This window comes from Gallinula chloropus (assembly GCF_964237585.1).
Source record: "Gallinula chloropus genome assembly, chromosome: 12".
Taxonomy (NCBI): domain Eukaryota; kingdom Metazoa; phylum Chordata; class Aves; order Gruiformes; family Rallidae; genus Gallinula; species Gallinula chloropus.
In genome coordinates, this window is record NC_140097.1 from 110,771 (window position 1) to 123,478 (window position 12,708).

Here is a 12,708-nt window from a genome sequence, read left to right on the forward strand (position 1 = left end):
TCGGGACTTTCCGCCAGTGCTCGTATCTCTCCGCCTCCGCTCGTATCTCTCCGCCTCTGCTCGGCCCTTTTCGGCTCCCCCTGCCCCACTAATTACCCGTCTGCCGCTGACCTGCGCTCATTAACAACCCCCCATCTCCTCCAGCGAATTCAACCCCCCTCCCAACCCTACTGCGACCCCTCTGAGAGCCCTCGAACCCCACCATGGCCCCTGACCCCCTAGAAGACCCCCGAAGGAACCCCCAACACCCCAAAAATAGACCCTAGAGAGACCCCCCCAGAACCCCTCAGAGACACACCCCCCCAAAGAGCCCCCCACGATCCCCTAAAAAGGCCCTTAGGGCCCCCCAACTCCCCAAAGAGCCCCCCCAAAAAACCCAGACCCCCCAAACAGACCCCATAAAGAACCCTAACCACCCCCCAAAAAACCTGAGACTCCTTAAAGACGCCCCCAAGCCCCTCACATCCCCCCCAAAATGAGACCCCATAAAGATCCCCTCAAAGAACCCCACACCCCCCCTTAGAGAACCCCCCCCAAAAGCCCTAGACCCCACCAAAAAGAGACCCTGTAAAGACCCCATAGTCCCCCAAAAAGAGCCAACCGCCCTGACTCAGCTGCTGCCAGCCCCATCGATGGAAAGATGCCACAACAACAGTGGCCTTGGCCACGCTTTCTTGGAAACAACTGGTTCCCTCATCACCTCTGAATAATAAAAATTCTAAGGCATTTTACAACAATGTCCAATACAACAGTAAACTGCTGCCAAGTATAACCCAGAAAATTGTTAGCCGATTCTCCTCTGTCGAAACCGTTGCCAGCTTTGGGCTGAGATGCCTCCAAGGTTTGGTCACCTTCGTCTTCAGCCAACATTGCCAAGTCTCTTGGCTGTTCTTCTGGATCCCCTGGAAGAAGACTGGTGACTGCCTGGAGAAGTGACTCAATCTGCTCTTCTGTTAGTCTTTCCTCACTTTCTTCCACCATCTGCAGGTCAAAAACCAATACATTGTTATTCAATCCATACTTCCTTCCTCAGCTCCAAACAGGAAGACTCGGCCCCAGTAAATACTGCTTTCAATGGATGCAAGACGTAGCCTGAACTCATCACAAAAGCATTTTACAAAGTGGAACTCTTGTAATATTGATAACAACACAAAACAAAAAAGCTCCCTTGTTAGCCACGACAGCTGGCATGCCACAGTGAGACCCTGCTTCTGTTACAAGGAGAACACCACGCTCAGAACAGGCTTTCCTCCTAAAGCCTCTCAGCCTAAGAAAAACCAAACCAAAATACCCAAAGAATTCCCACAAACTAGAAACCCCCACAAAGCCCAAAAACCAAAGAAGCCACAAACCCCCATTAAAGACACACACAAACCCCAGACCCCACAAGAAAAGCTGCGGGAACTCAAAACACCACAGAAGCCCCTAGCCCTCCCCCAAACCCGCAACCCACAGAACCCCAAAGCCTTCAAAAGGCAGAGAACCAAAACCCCCCCTTAGAACCCCAGTTAAAAAAAACAAACCAACAGAAAAACCTCACAAGCCCACACTAACCCCACAAATCCCAGACCCTGTAAAAAAACCAACCCACCCAACCCCTATAGCCACAAAAACCAGGAAAAAAAAAAAAAAAAAAATCAGTAAAACTACAAACACCTTACCAACCTCCTTGGCTCATTTTCTGAGAGGAGCCTGCACCAGCAGACAGACTAACACATTTTAATCCTAAACTCGGTTCTCTGCGTTCTTTCTCTGCCCCTTCTCTACATCCTTTTCTTTCAACTTCCTCTTCCTACCCACAAGGCTGTCTAAACCAATGGATAGAAACACTAACCCAGGTAACAGTACATCCAGTTCAGATAAAGGCAATGAAATCACCAGTGCCAATACTACGACCTTCTTACAGGTACCACAAGCTCCCAAGAACTCACCTGTAACAGGAAAAGAGGAGAAACCATAGAGACCTTAAATGCAATACGCCAAAACCCGAAAGAGACTTATTCTTGTATATTGAATGTTAAAATCACATGCATAATTACAGAATTCTTTACAGCTGAAAAAATATTTTTAGAAGACGACCCTGACAGTCTACCTGCAACTGCTGCAAGATGTCTATAATAAACCCCCACAATTTTCTGTAATTAAAAAAAACAAAAACAAAAAAAAAAAAAAACAGGGAAGAATGCAATCAATCATCCAGGTAATTCTGAGTTAACTGATGCCCTGAATGGGACAAGTCGAACCCAAGCTAACACCAGCCAGTTTACTGCAATGCTTGTCTAGCATACACATATATAAATCAAAATGACATGTGGCTAGAGGCCAGGTGCAAAAAAAAATAAGACATTTGCACACCACAGCAGACAACCTGCCGAGGGCCACGATATGATATGCTGCAGCAGAGTCTTGTGGCTGTTGGCTCAAACACGCTGGTGGAATAGTCTGCATAACCGGCCCTGGGCACGATTTACATGGGGTTTTCTAAGCTATGCCTGATGTGGCTAAGGGATTTTTACTGGGCAATCCTGGTTTAAGACCAGTCTCGGCTCCTAAGGAATGCCAGCCAACAAAGATGTTTTCAGCCGTTAACAAGAGGAACAGAAATCCAACGACGAGCTGCTGCTTTTAAAACGTGGAGTCATCATTGTGACAAATGGCACCACACAGATCTCTGTTAACACATTTGTAGACAAAGTGGAAGACCTGGGGTTGGGGACAGCTGTGCAACTCAGCCTTCATTTCCCGAGGGCAGGTATGCTCCGTCAGCTGCTGCCAGGTGTCGTCGACAACAAGAAACGGGCTGCACTCTGCCGGCTTGTCCACCTCGAACTTCTCAGCGCAGAGCTGGCGAACATCTTCGGTGGTTATAGACAGTCTCACCAGGAAAGATCTTTCCTGTACATCCACAGTACACTCCCTGGAACGCAACATGAAGGTGGTTCTGTAGAATGAGAAAACACACATCAGCAACTCAAAAACCCCAACAGCTGAAGCGTCAGCAACAAACCTGTCCCCACACTGAGACGCACCCCCGCGATTCCCACGCCCGACAGCCACCTCGCCAACTGCAATACTGGTGGCAAAACTGTGGCAAGCGGAACAGAAATTCCTAAGCCAACACCCTCCTTTCCTCATATTACACTCTAACCCTGCAATTACAGCCAAACAGGACTTGTCCTGCCGAGCAAAACCAGGAAACAAAATGCAGTGAGGCTAAGCAATGTCTGAGGCAGCAGGGTCGAGAGATGGTGCTGCTGCACTACTGCCACAAAACAGGCACCTCCTATGGCCGTGTCAGTCAGAAGGAATAAGAAAAAAGCCTCTGCCAGTGGCAGCAAACGGTGCTGATCCCCAAGTTACTGCGTGATAAGCCATCTGCATTCTTATGCTGCAGCACGCAAAGTGTTTTAGGGTGCTTCAGTCCAGTCAGGACACTTTCATTGCATTAAACCGGTGACAATCTGGGGTCCGAGCCCGATTTAACCGGCTTTCCCATGACAGCTTTTTTTCTTTTTTACAGTAAGGCTTAGAGGGAAGCAGAAAGAAAGCTTCCTCGGCAACATTAGGCTAAACCCTAATGGCAAAAGCCTCGTGGCAAAAGCTGGACCTTTTTTCTGTGTTGAAACTGACATGTTCTTACAACTCCGATAACATGGAAAAAGTCTAAGTGCACCCTACAAGGAAATGCAGTTCTACCTTTCAGAAAGCATTTAAAGAGGAAAAAAAACCAAGCAACAACTGGGGGAAAAGCAACCACAAACATCTTTTGAACACATGAACAAAGCAAGCTGCTGTAGCGTGCTTTTTTTTAAAAAAAAAAGACATTAACTGTGGTTACAGACTGAAAAAGATACAATTAAAGGAAGTGGAAAAATGGCACAGTGAGAAAGACCTGTTTATCAACTCAGCGGGTGCCAATGTCTGTATGCTAAACCAATCAGGCACGCTAAATCACAATGGCAAAGATGTACATTGCACAAAAGCAAGCCAGCAAAAGCTACCATTGAGAAGGTGGTTCTACCACTTAAGTTCCAAGAAGCACTCTTATCTTTAACAAAGTATTTTTACAGCTTGCAAACTGAAACACTGAAGCTTTGCAGCAGCATTTAAACGAGGTCAGGACTGACCCTGACGAAACAGGGCCTATCCCTTTCTGTTACCGGTGTGAAGCAATTATGAAAAATCAGCCCTAGAGGAGGAAAATCAAGCTGCAGTTTTAGTTCCTAATGTATGTAACACACAGATGTTTTTAAAAGCACGCGCTTTAGACAGACGGGACTGCTTCGAGAAGAGGCTGAAGCTCCCACAAGCACTCCTAACATATACTAAGTATCAAAGTTATTTATGGAGCGGCAGAAAATTGTACTCAATCATCCTCACAATATGGCATTTTTTGCCTTTTCATCCTAGAGACGGAGGGAGGATGAAGGCCTTCCGGGGTCCGAGAGCTGATAAAACTGCAGGAGCCCATCACAAGTGTAGCTACCACATTGTTAAGTCACGATGACTCCCCCTGCTCGATCGAAAATATCTCACCTCATAAGGCAGAGTCCATCAGTAGATTCCCAGGTCACACAGGCCTGCACTCTGCGAGCTGAACAGCTTTCTGTACTTCCACTTTACAGTGGAACCATGAGACTCTCTTGTTATGCTACTGATGTTGCCAACTTTAGGACCACCCTTGGATGGATTTCTACTCCAACAATGTCATCAAAATCTGCGCTGTGAAGAAGAGCCCACCTTCCCTAGTCCTTTGCTTCATTTTAAGAAAAATAAACGAATGACAGGTTACCTTCTCCATGCAGAAAACACAGATCCATCGATTCCACCACGTACTCAACTTCAGTATCCAGCTCCAGCATGTCACACCTACTCACCCAGTGTGATAACACAGTCAAGAAGTCATCATTTTCATTCAGCCTCCCTGAGACAAAGGGAATAGAGACAGTCAGAGACAAACTGCGCTTTCCTTACCAGCCTCACCGTTTGAAAGGAAAGTGTTGCTTCGCTGCCTTCCCTGAGAAGTACATCTGTATTACTCTAGATCCTCCTGTAACCAGTGCGCAGCAAAGTGGGTGTCACCTGACACTGGCTGGACAGGACGCCAATGCCAGCTTCGTCCCATACTCTCTAGCGAGCGCAAATCTGACGATGCACACTTTGAGGCGTGCTCTCCTCAGGCAGCAACTCTGTCTTCTACAGGATCTGCTGGAGATGCCCCTCGTTTCATGAACTGCTGCCAACAGCACCTGCATTTATGGAGAATAAAGCATATTCAAGGGCCAGCTTGCTGCCTGGGACAGTGAGATATAGAATGAAAAAAAAAAAAAAGAACACCAGACAACAGGCTAGAGAAATTGTTGGAGAAAACAAGACAGGTGCAGATCACGACAAAGAGATGGAAAAGGAAAGTAACTGCAGTGGCCTGCAGGACAGAGACGGAAGACGAAAAAAGGAGGAAGAGAAAGCAGGAAAAAAGCACAGAGAGAAAAAGAAAAGGGAGAGGGAGATGAAGAAAGGGAAAGGGAGAGAAGAAAAGGGAGCAGGACAGTAGAATAGAGAAGTACAGGCAAGGGGAAAAAAAAAAAAAATCAGAGGAGTAGTAAGAAAGGGCAGGGGTCAGTGGAGGGCTGGGAAGGACCAAGACTCACAAGAAGGACAACAGGTTCTGGATGGGTAACCACCCAACTCTTAAACTTTTGGGGACTTAATGGGTACAAGGTATCCAAGAAGAAAGCTCAAATAGCAAGCCAAACAGTAATGTCTCCAATGGGCTTGGACATTTCACAAGGGCAACAAAGGCTGACAAGGAAACAAAAGGCAGAGCAGAACCTGTGCTCCATTTTCATTTACCATAAAAAAATTATAGAAACCCTGCGAGCCACGGAACCCCCAAAAACCCAGTTAAAACCACAAAAGAAACCCAAACCAGAAAACCAACAAAAGACCAGAGCAAAATAACCACCGAGCCGAAGAAACCAGCAAACCCGGAAACCCCAGACACCACAAGAACCCCCGATAACCACTGCACGCCACAGCAGCCACAAGAGAAGCCCTAAGCCCTCCTCTGCCAAAACAGCCCCGCGAGACAGAAAACCCACAAGCCGCAACTAGAGAGAGACACAGACCCACGCAAACCCCCAAATCCCCCCAAACCTGCCAGCCCCGCGGCCCGGACACGCTCAGACTGACCGGAAGAGTCCAGTCGCGCCCCGCCCCGCCGGCCCCTTCGGTGCCCCGTGTCTCCCGTGCCGGCTGCTCGGGGAACGGGAGCTCTGGCCCGGCCGCACCCCCAAGCCCCCGCCGCGACCCCCTCCGCGCACTGCCCGCGCGGCGCGGAGCCCCCCCCTCCCGGCCCAGACACCCCGCCGGACGCCGCGGAGACACGTCCCGGCACGGACCGGCGCCGGCAGAAGGCCGGCCGCGGCTGGGGGGGGGTGGAAGGCGCGGCGCCTCGCCGCCCGCGCGCCCCGCACCGACCCCCGGCCCGCCGCGACCACTCGCGCCGCGACCCGCCGACCGCCCGGCCCCGGCCGACCCCGCGACGGGCGGCGGAACCGGAGCCTCACCGGGACGGAGCGCCGGCATCCCGACGGGCCCCCTCATCGCCCCGGAAAGCACGGGCAGGCTCCTCGTGGCAGCTCCGCGGTTATACTGCCCGGAAAGGAGCGGGGCATGCCGGGATATACTGCCCCGGAAAGGAGCGGGGCATGCCGGGATATACTCCCCCGCAAGGGAGCGGGGCATGCCGGGAAACATTACAGTGCGGCTCCGGCGGAAAAATGGCCGCCGGAGGACTTCCGGGCATGGCGGCGCCCATCTCCGTACGGCTCCGGCGGTTAAATGGCGACCGAGGGGCTTACGGGCATGGCGGCGCCCATCTCCGTGCGGCTCCGGCGGAAAAATGGCCGCCGGGGGGCTTCCGGGCATGGCGGCGCCCATCTCCGTGCGGCTTCGGCGGTTAAAAGGCGGCCGGGGGGCTTCCGGGCATGGCGGCGCCCATCTCCGTGCGGCTACGGCGGAAAAATGGCCGCCGGGGGGCTTCCGGGCATGGCGGCGCCCATCTCCGTGCGGCTCCGGCGGTTAAAAGGCGGCCGAGGGGCTTCCGAGCATGGCGGCGCCCATCTCCGTGCGGCTCCGACGGAAAAATGGCCGCCGGGGGGCTTCCGGGCCCCCGTTGGGGGGCGCGAGCTTGGGGGGGGCTACACAGCACAGCTGCCCCGTTCGGGAAGCTAAGCAGGGACCAGTTCGGTCAGCGCCCGGATGGGCGACCTCACCCCGTCTTCGAATCCCCGCACCTAACAGTGCCCCCGCCACGTGCGCCCCTCCTCCCAAAATCTGACCCCCCCCGAGGGAGTCCCATCACCTTCGAGGGTTCCCCGGACCTGACAGTGCCCCGGCCGACCCCGCGACGGGCGAAGGAAACCCCGCCTCACCGGGAGGGAACTTTCGGAGCGCTGCGGCTTCCGTGCGCTGCGCCACCCGGGCGCAGTACCGCTGCGTGTCCGCAAGGCGGCAGCACCGAGCGATCCCGCGAGGGCGAGGGGGGGGGGGTACCGGCGCCTCTCCGGGAGGGAGCGTCCGGTGACCTCACAGCTTCCCCGTCCGGGAAGCTAAGCAGGTACCAGCTCGGTCAGCGCCCGGATGGGCGACCTCACCCCGTGTTCGAATCCCCGCACATGACAGTGACCCCCCCACCCCCCGCGCGCCCCCTCCCAAAATCTGCCCCCCCGAGGGAGTCCCATCGCCTTCGGGGGTTCCCCGGACCTGACAGTGCCCCGGCCGACCCCGCGACGGGCGGCGGAACCCCCCCCTCACCGGGAGGGAGCGGCCGCCCCGCAATGGCGGCGTCCCTCGTTAAAGCGCCCTGCCGCTCGCGCTGCGCCGCCCGGCCGCAGTCCGCACGCAGCGGGCTCTGCGCGCACCCGCGCAGGAACGCGGCGAGTGTGCACGGAGGCAGCAGAACGCGGCGGCTTCCGTGCGCTGCGCCACCCGGGCGCAGTACCGCTGCGTGTCCGCAAGGCGGCAGCACCGAGGACCCCCGTGTTCGAATCCCCGCTCGGGCCTTTCCGCCAGTGCTCGGGCCTTTCCGCCAGTGCTCGTATCTCTCCGCCTCTGCTCGGCCCTTTTCGGCTCCCCCTGCCCCACTAATTACCCGTCTGCCGCTGACCTGCGCTCATTAACAACCCCCCATCTCCTCCAGCGAATTCAACCCCCCTCCCAACCCTACTGCGACCCCTCTGAGAGCCCTCAAACCCCACCATGGCCCCTGACCCCCTAGAAGACCCCCGAAGGAACCCCCAACACCCCAAAAATAGACCCTAGAGAGACCCCCCCAGAACCCCTCAGAGACACCCCCCCCCCCCAAAGAGCCCCCCCACGATCCCCTAAAAAGGCCCTTAGGGCCCCCCAACTCCCCAAAGAGCCCCCCCAAAAAACCCAGACCCCCCAAACAGACCCCATAAAGAACCCTAACCACCCCCCAAAAAACCTGAGACTCCTTAAAGACGCCCCCAAGCCCCTCACATCCCCCCCAAAATGAGACCCCATAAAGATCCCCTCAAAGAACCCCACACCCCCCCTTAGAGAACCCCCCCCAAAAGCCCTAGACCCCACCAAAAAGAGACCCTGTAAAGACCCCATAGTCCCCCAAAAAGAGCCAACCGCCCTGACTCAGCTGCTGCCAGCCCCATCGATGGAAAGATGCCACAACAACAGTGGCCTTGGCCACGCTTTCTTGGAAACAACTGGTTCCCTCATCACCTCTGAATAATAAAAATTCTAAGGCATTTTACAACAATGTCCAATACAACAGTAAACTGCTGCCAAGTATAACCCAGAAAATTGTCAGCCGATTCTCCTCTGTCGAAACCGTTGCCAGCTTTGGGCTGAGATGCCTCCAAGGTTTGGTCACCTTCGTCTTCAGCCAACATTGCCAAGTCTCTTGGCTGTTCTTCTGGATCCCCTGGAAGAAGACTGGTGACTGCCTGGAGAAGTGACTCAATCTGCTCTTCTGTTAGTCTTTCCTCACTTTCTTCCACCATCTGCAGGTCAAAAACCAATACATTGTTATTCAATCCATACTTCCTTCCTCAGCTCCAAACAGGAAGACTCAGCCCCAGTAAATACTGCTTTCAATGGATGCAAGACGTAGCCTGAACTCATCACAAAAGCATTTTACAAAGTGGAACTCTTGTAATATTTATAACAACACAAAACAAAAAAGCTCCCTTGTTAGCCACGACAGCTGGCATGCCACAGTGAGACCCTGCTTCTGTTACAAGGAGAACACCACGCTCAGAACAGGCTTTCCTCCTAAAGCCTCTCAGCCTAAGAAAAACCAAACCAAAATACCCAAAGAATTCCCACAAACTAGAAACCCCCACAAAGCCCAAAAACCAAAGAAGCCACAAACCCCCATTAAAGACACACACAAACCCCAGACCCCACAAGAAAAGCTGCGGGAACTCAAAACACCACAGAAGCCCCTAGCCCTCCCCCAAACCCGCAACCCACAGAACCCCAAAGCCTTCAAAAGGCAGAGAACCAAAACCCCCCCTTAGAACCCCAGTTAAAAAAAACAAACCAACAGAAAAACCTCACAAGCCCACACTAACCCCACAAATCCCAGAGCCTGTAAAAAAACCAACCCACCCAACCCCTATAGCCACAAAAACCAGGAAAAAAAAAAAAAATCAGTAAAACTACAAACACCTTACCAACCTCCTTGGCTCATTTTCTGAGAGGAGCCTGCACCAGCAGACAGACTAACACATTTTAATCCTAAACTCGGTTCTCTGCGTTCTTTCTCTGCCCCTTCTCTACATCCTTTTCTTTCAACTTCCTCTTCCTACCCACAAGGCTGTCTAAACCAATGGATAGAAACACTAACCCAGGTAACAGTACATCCAGTTCAGATAAAGGCAATGAAATCACCAGCGCCAATACTACGACCTTCTTACAGGTACCACAAGCTCCCAAGAACTCACCTGTAACAGGAAAAGAGGAGAAACCATAGAGACCTTAAATGCAATACGCCAAAACCCGAAAGAGACTTATTCTTGTATATTGAATGTTAAAATCACATGCATAATTACAGAATTCTTTACAGCTGAAAAAATATTTTTAGAAGACGACCCTGACAGTCTACCTGCAACTGCTGCAAGATGTCTATAATAAACCCCCACAATTTTCTGTAATTAAAAAAAACAAAAACAAAAAAAAAAAAAAACAGGGAAGAATGCAATCAATCATCCAGGTAATTCTGAGTTAACTGATGCCCTGAATGGGACAAGTCGAACCCAAGCTAACACCAGCCAGTTTACTGCAATGCTTGTCTAGCATACACATATATAAATCAAAATGACATGTGGCTAGAGGCCAGGTGCAAAAAAAAATAAGACATTTGCACACCACAGCAGACAACCTGCCGAGGGCCACGATATGATATGCTGCAGCAGAGTCTTGTGGCTGTTGGCTCAAACACGCTGGTGGAATAGTCTGCATAACCGGCCCTGTGCACGATTTACATGGGGTTTTCTAAGCTATGCCTGATGTGGCTAAGGGATTTTTACTGGGCAATCCTGGTTTAAGACCAGTCTCGGCTCCTAAGGAATGCCAGCCAACAAAGATGTTTTCAGCCGTTAACAAGAGGAACAGAAATCCAACGACGAGCTGCTGCTTTTAAAACGTGGAGTCATCATTGTGACAAATGGCACCACACAGATCTCTGTTAACACATTTGTAGACAAAGTGGAAGACCTGGGGTTGGGGACAGCTGTGCAACTCAGCCTTCATTTCCCGAGGGCAGGTATGCTCCGTCAGCTGCTGCCAGGTGTCGTCGACAACAAGAAACGGGCTGCACTCTGCCGGCTTGTCCACCTCGAACTTCTCAGCGCAGAGCTGGCGAACATCTTCGGTGGTTATAGACAGTCTCACCAGGAAAGATCTTTCCTGTACATCCACAGTACACTCCCTGGAACGCAACATGAAGGTGGTTCTGTAGAATGAGAAAACACACATCAGCAACTCAAAAACCCCAACAGCTGAAGCGTCAGCAACAAACCTGTCCCCACACTGAGACGCACCCCCGCGATTCCCACGCCCGACAGCCACCTCGCCAACTGCAATACTGGTGGCAAAACTGTGGCAAGCGGAACAGAAATTCCTAAGCCAACACCCTCCTTTCCTCATATTACACTCTAACCCTGCAATTACAGCCAAACAGGACTTGTCCTGCCGAGCAAAACCAGGAAACAAAATGCAGTGAGGCTAAGCAATGTCTGAGGCAGCAGGGTCGAGAGATGGTGCTGCTGCACTACTGCCACAAAACAGGCACCTCCTATGGCCGTGTCAGTCAGAAGGAATAAGAAAAAAGCCTCTGCCAGTGGCAGCAAACGGTGCTGATCCCCAAGTTACTGCGTGATAAGCCATCTGCATTCTTATGCTGCAGCACGCAAAGTGTTTTAGGGTGCTTCAGTCCAGTCAGGACACTTTCATTGCATTAAACCGGTGACAATCTGGGGTCCGAGCCCGATTTAACCGGCTTTCCCATGACAGCTTTTTTTCTTTTTTACAGTAAGGCTTAGAGGGAAGCAGAAAGAAAGCTTCCTCGGCAACATTAGGCTAAACCCTAATGGCAAAAGCCTCGTGGCAAAAGCTGGACCTTTTTTCTGTGTTGAAACTGACATGTTCTTACAACTCCGATAACATGGAAAAAGTCTAAGTGCACCCTACAAGGAAATGCAGTTCTACCTTTCAGAAAGCATTTAAAGAGGAAAAAAAACCAAGCAACAACTGGGGGAAAAGCAACCACAAACATCTTTTGAACACATGAACAAAGCAAGCTGCTGTAGCGTGCTTTTTTTTAAAAAAAAAAGACATTAACTGTGGTTACAGACTGAAAAAGATACAATTAAAGGAAGTGGAAAAATGGCACAGTGAGAAAGACCTGTTTATCAACTCAGCGGGTGCCAATGTCTGTATGCTAAACCAATCAGGCACGCTAAATCACAATGGCAAAGATGTACATTGCACAAAAGCAAGCCAGCAAAAGCTACCATTGAGAAGGTGGTTCTACCACTTAAGTTCCAAGAAGCACTCTTATCTTTAACAAAGTATTTTTACAGCTTGCAAACTGAAACACCGAAGCTTTGCAGCAGCATTTAAACGAGGTCAGGACTGACCCTGACGAAACAGGGCCTATCCGTTTCTGTTACCGGGGTGAAGCAATTATGAAAAATCAGCCCTAGAGGAGGAAAATCAAGCTGCAGTTTTAGTTCCTAATGTATGTAACACACAGATGTTTTTAAAAGCACGCGCTTTAGACAGACGGGACTGCTTCGAGAAGAGGCTGAAGCTCCCACAAGCACTCCTAACATATACTAAGTATCAAAGTTATTTATGGAGCGGCAGAAAATTGTACTCAATCATCCTCACAATATGGCATTTTTTGCCTTTTCATCCTAGAGACGGAGGGAGGATGAAGGCCTTCCGGGGTCCGAGAGCTGATAAAACTGCAGGAGCCCATCACAAGTGTAGCTACCACATTGTTAAGTCACGATGACTCCCCCTGCTCGATCGAAAATATCTCACCTCATAAGGCAGAGTCCATCAGTAGATTCCCAGGTCACACAGGCCTGCACTCTGCGAGCTGAACAGCTTTCTGTACTTCCACTTTACAGTGGAACCATGAGACTCTCTTGTTAT

At 51.3% G+C, this 12,708-nt stretch overlaps 2 long non-coding RNA genes across 2 annotated transcripts; both read right to left on the reverse strand.

Annotated features, from left to right (window-relative positions):
- Nucleotides 1-668: 668 nt before the first annotated feature.
- LOC311196249 lies at nucleotides 669-5,191 on the reverse strand. Its single transcript, XR_014617569.1, has 4 exons — nucleotides 4,793-5,191; nucleotides 2,704-2,941; nucleotides 1,835-1,931; nucleotides 669-981 (listed from the first exon to the last, which is right to left on the reverse strand). It is a non-coding gene; the product is annotated as an uncharacterized lncRNA (long non-coding RNA).
- Nucleotides 5,192-8,868: 3,677 nt separating this feature from the next.
- On the reverse strand, nucleotides 8,869-11,037 carry LOC311196107. Its single transcript, XR_014617557.1, has 3 exons — nucleotides 10,762-11,037; nucleotides 9,893-9,989; nucleotides 8,869-9,044 (listed from the first exon to the last, which is right to left on the reverse strand). It is a non-coding gene; the product is annotated as an uncharacterized lncRNA (long non-coding RNA).
- Nucleotides 11,038-12,708: the final 1,671 nt, after the last annotated feature.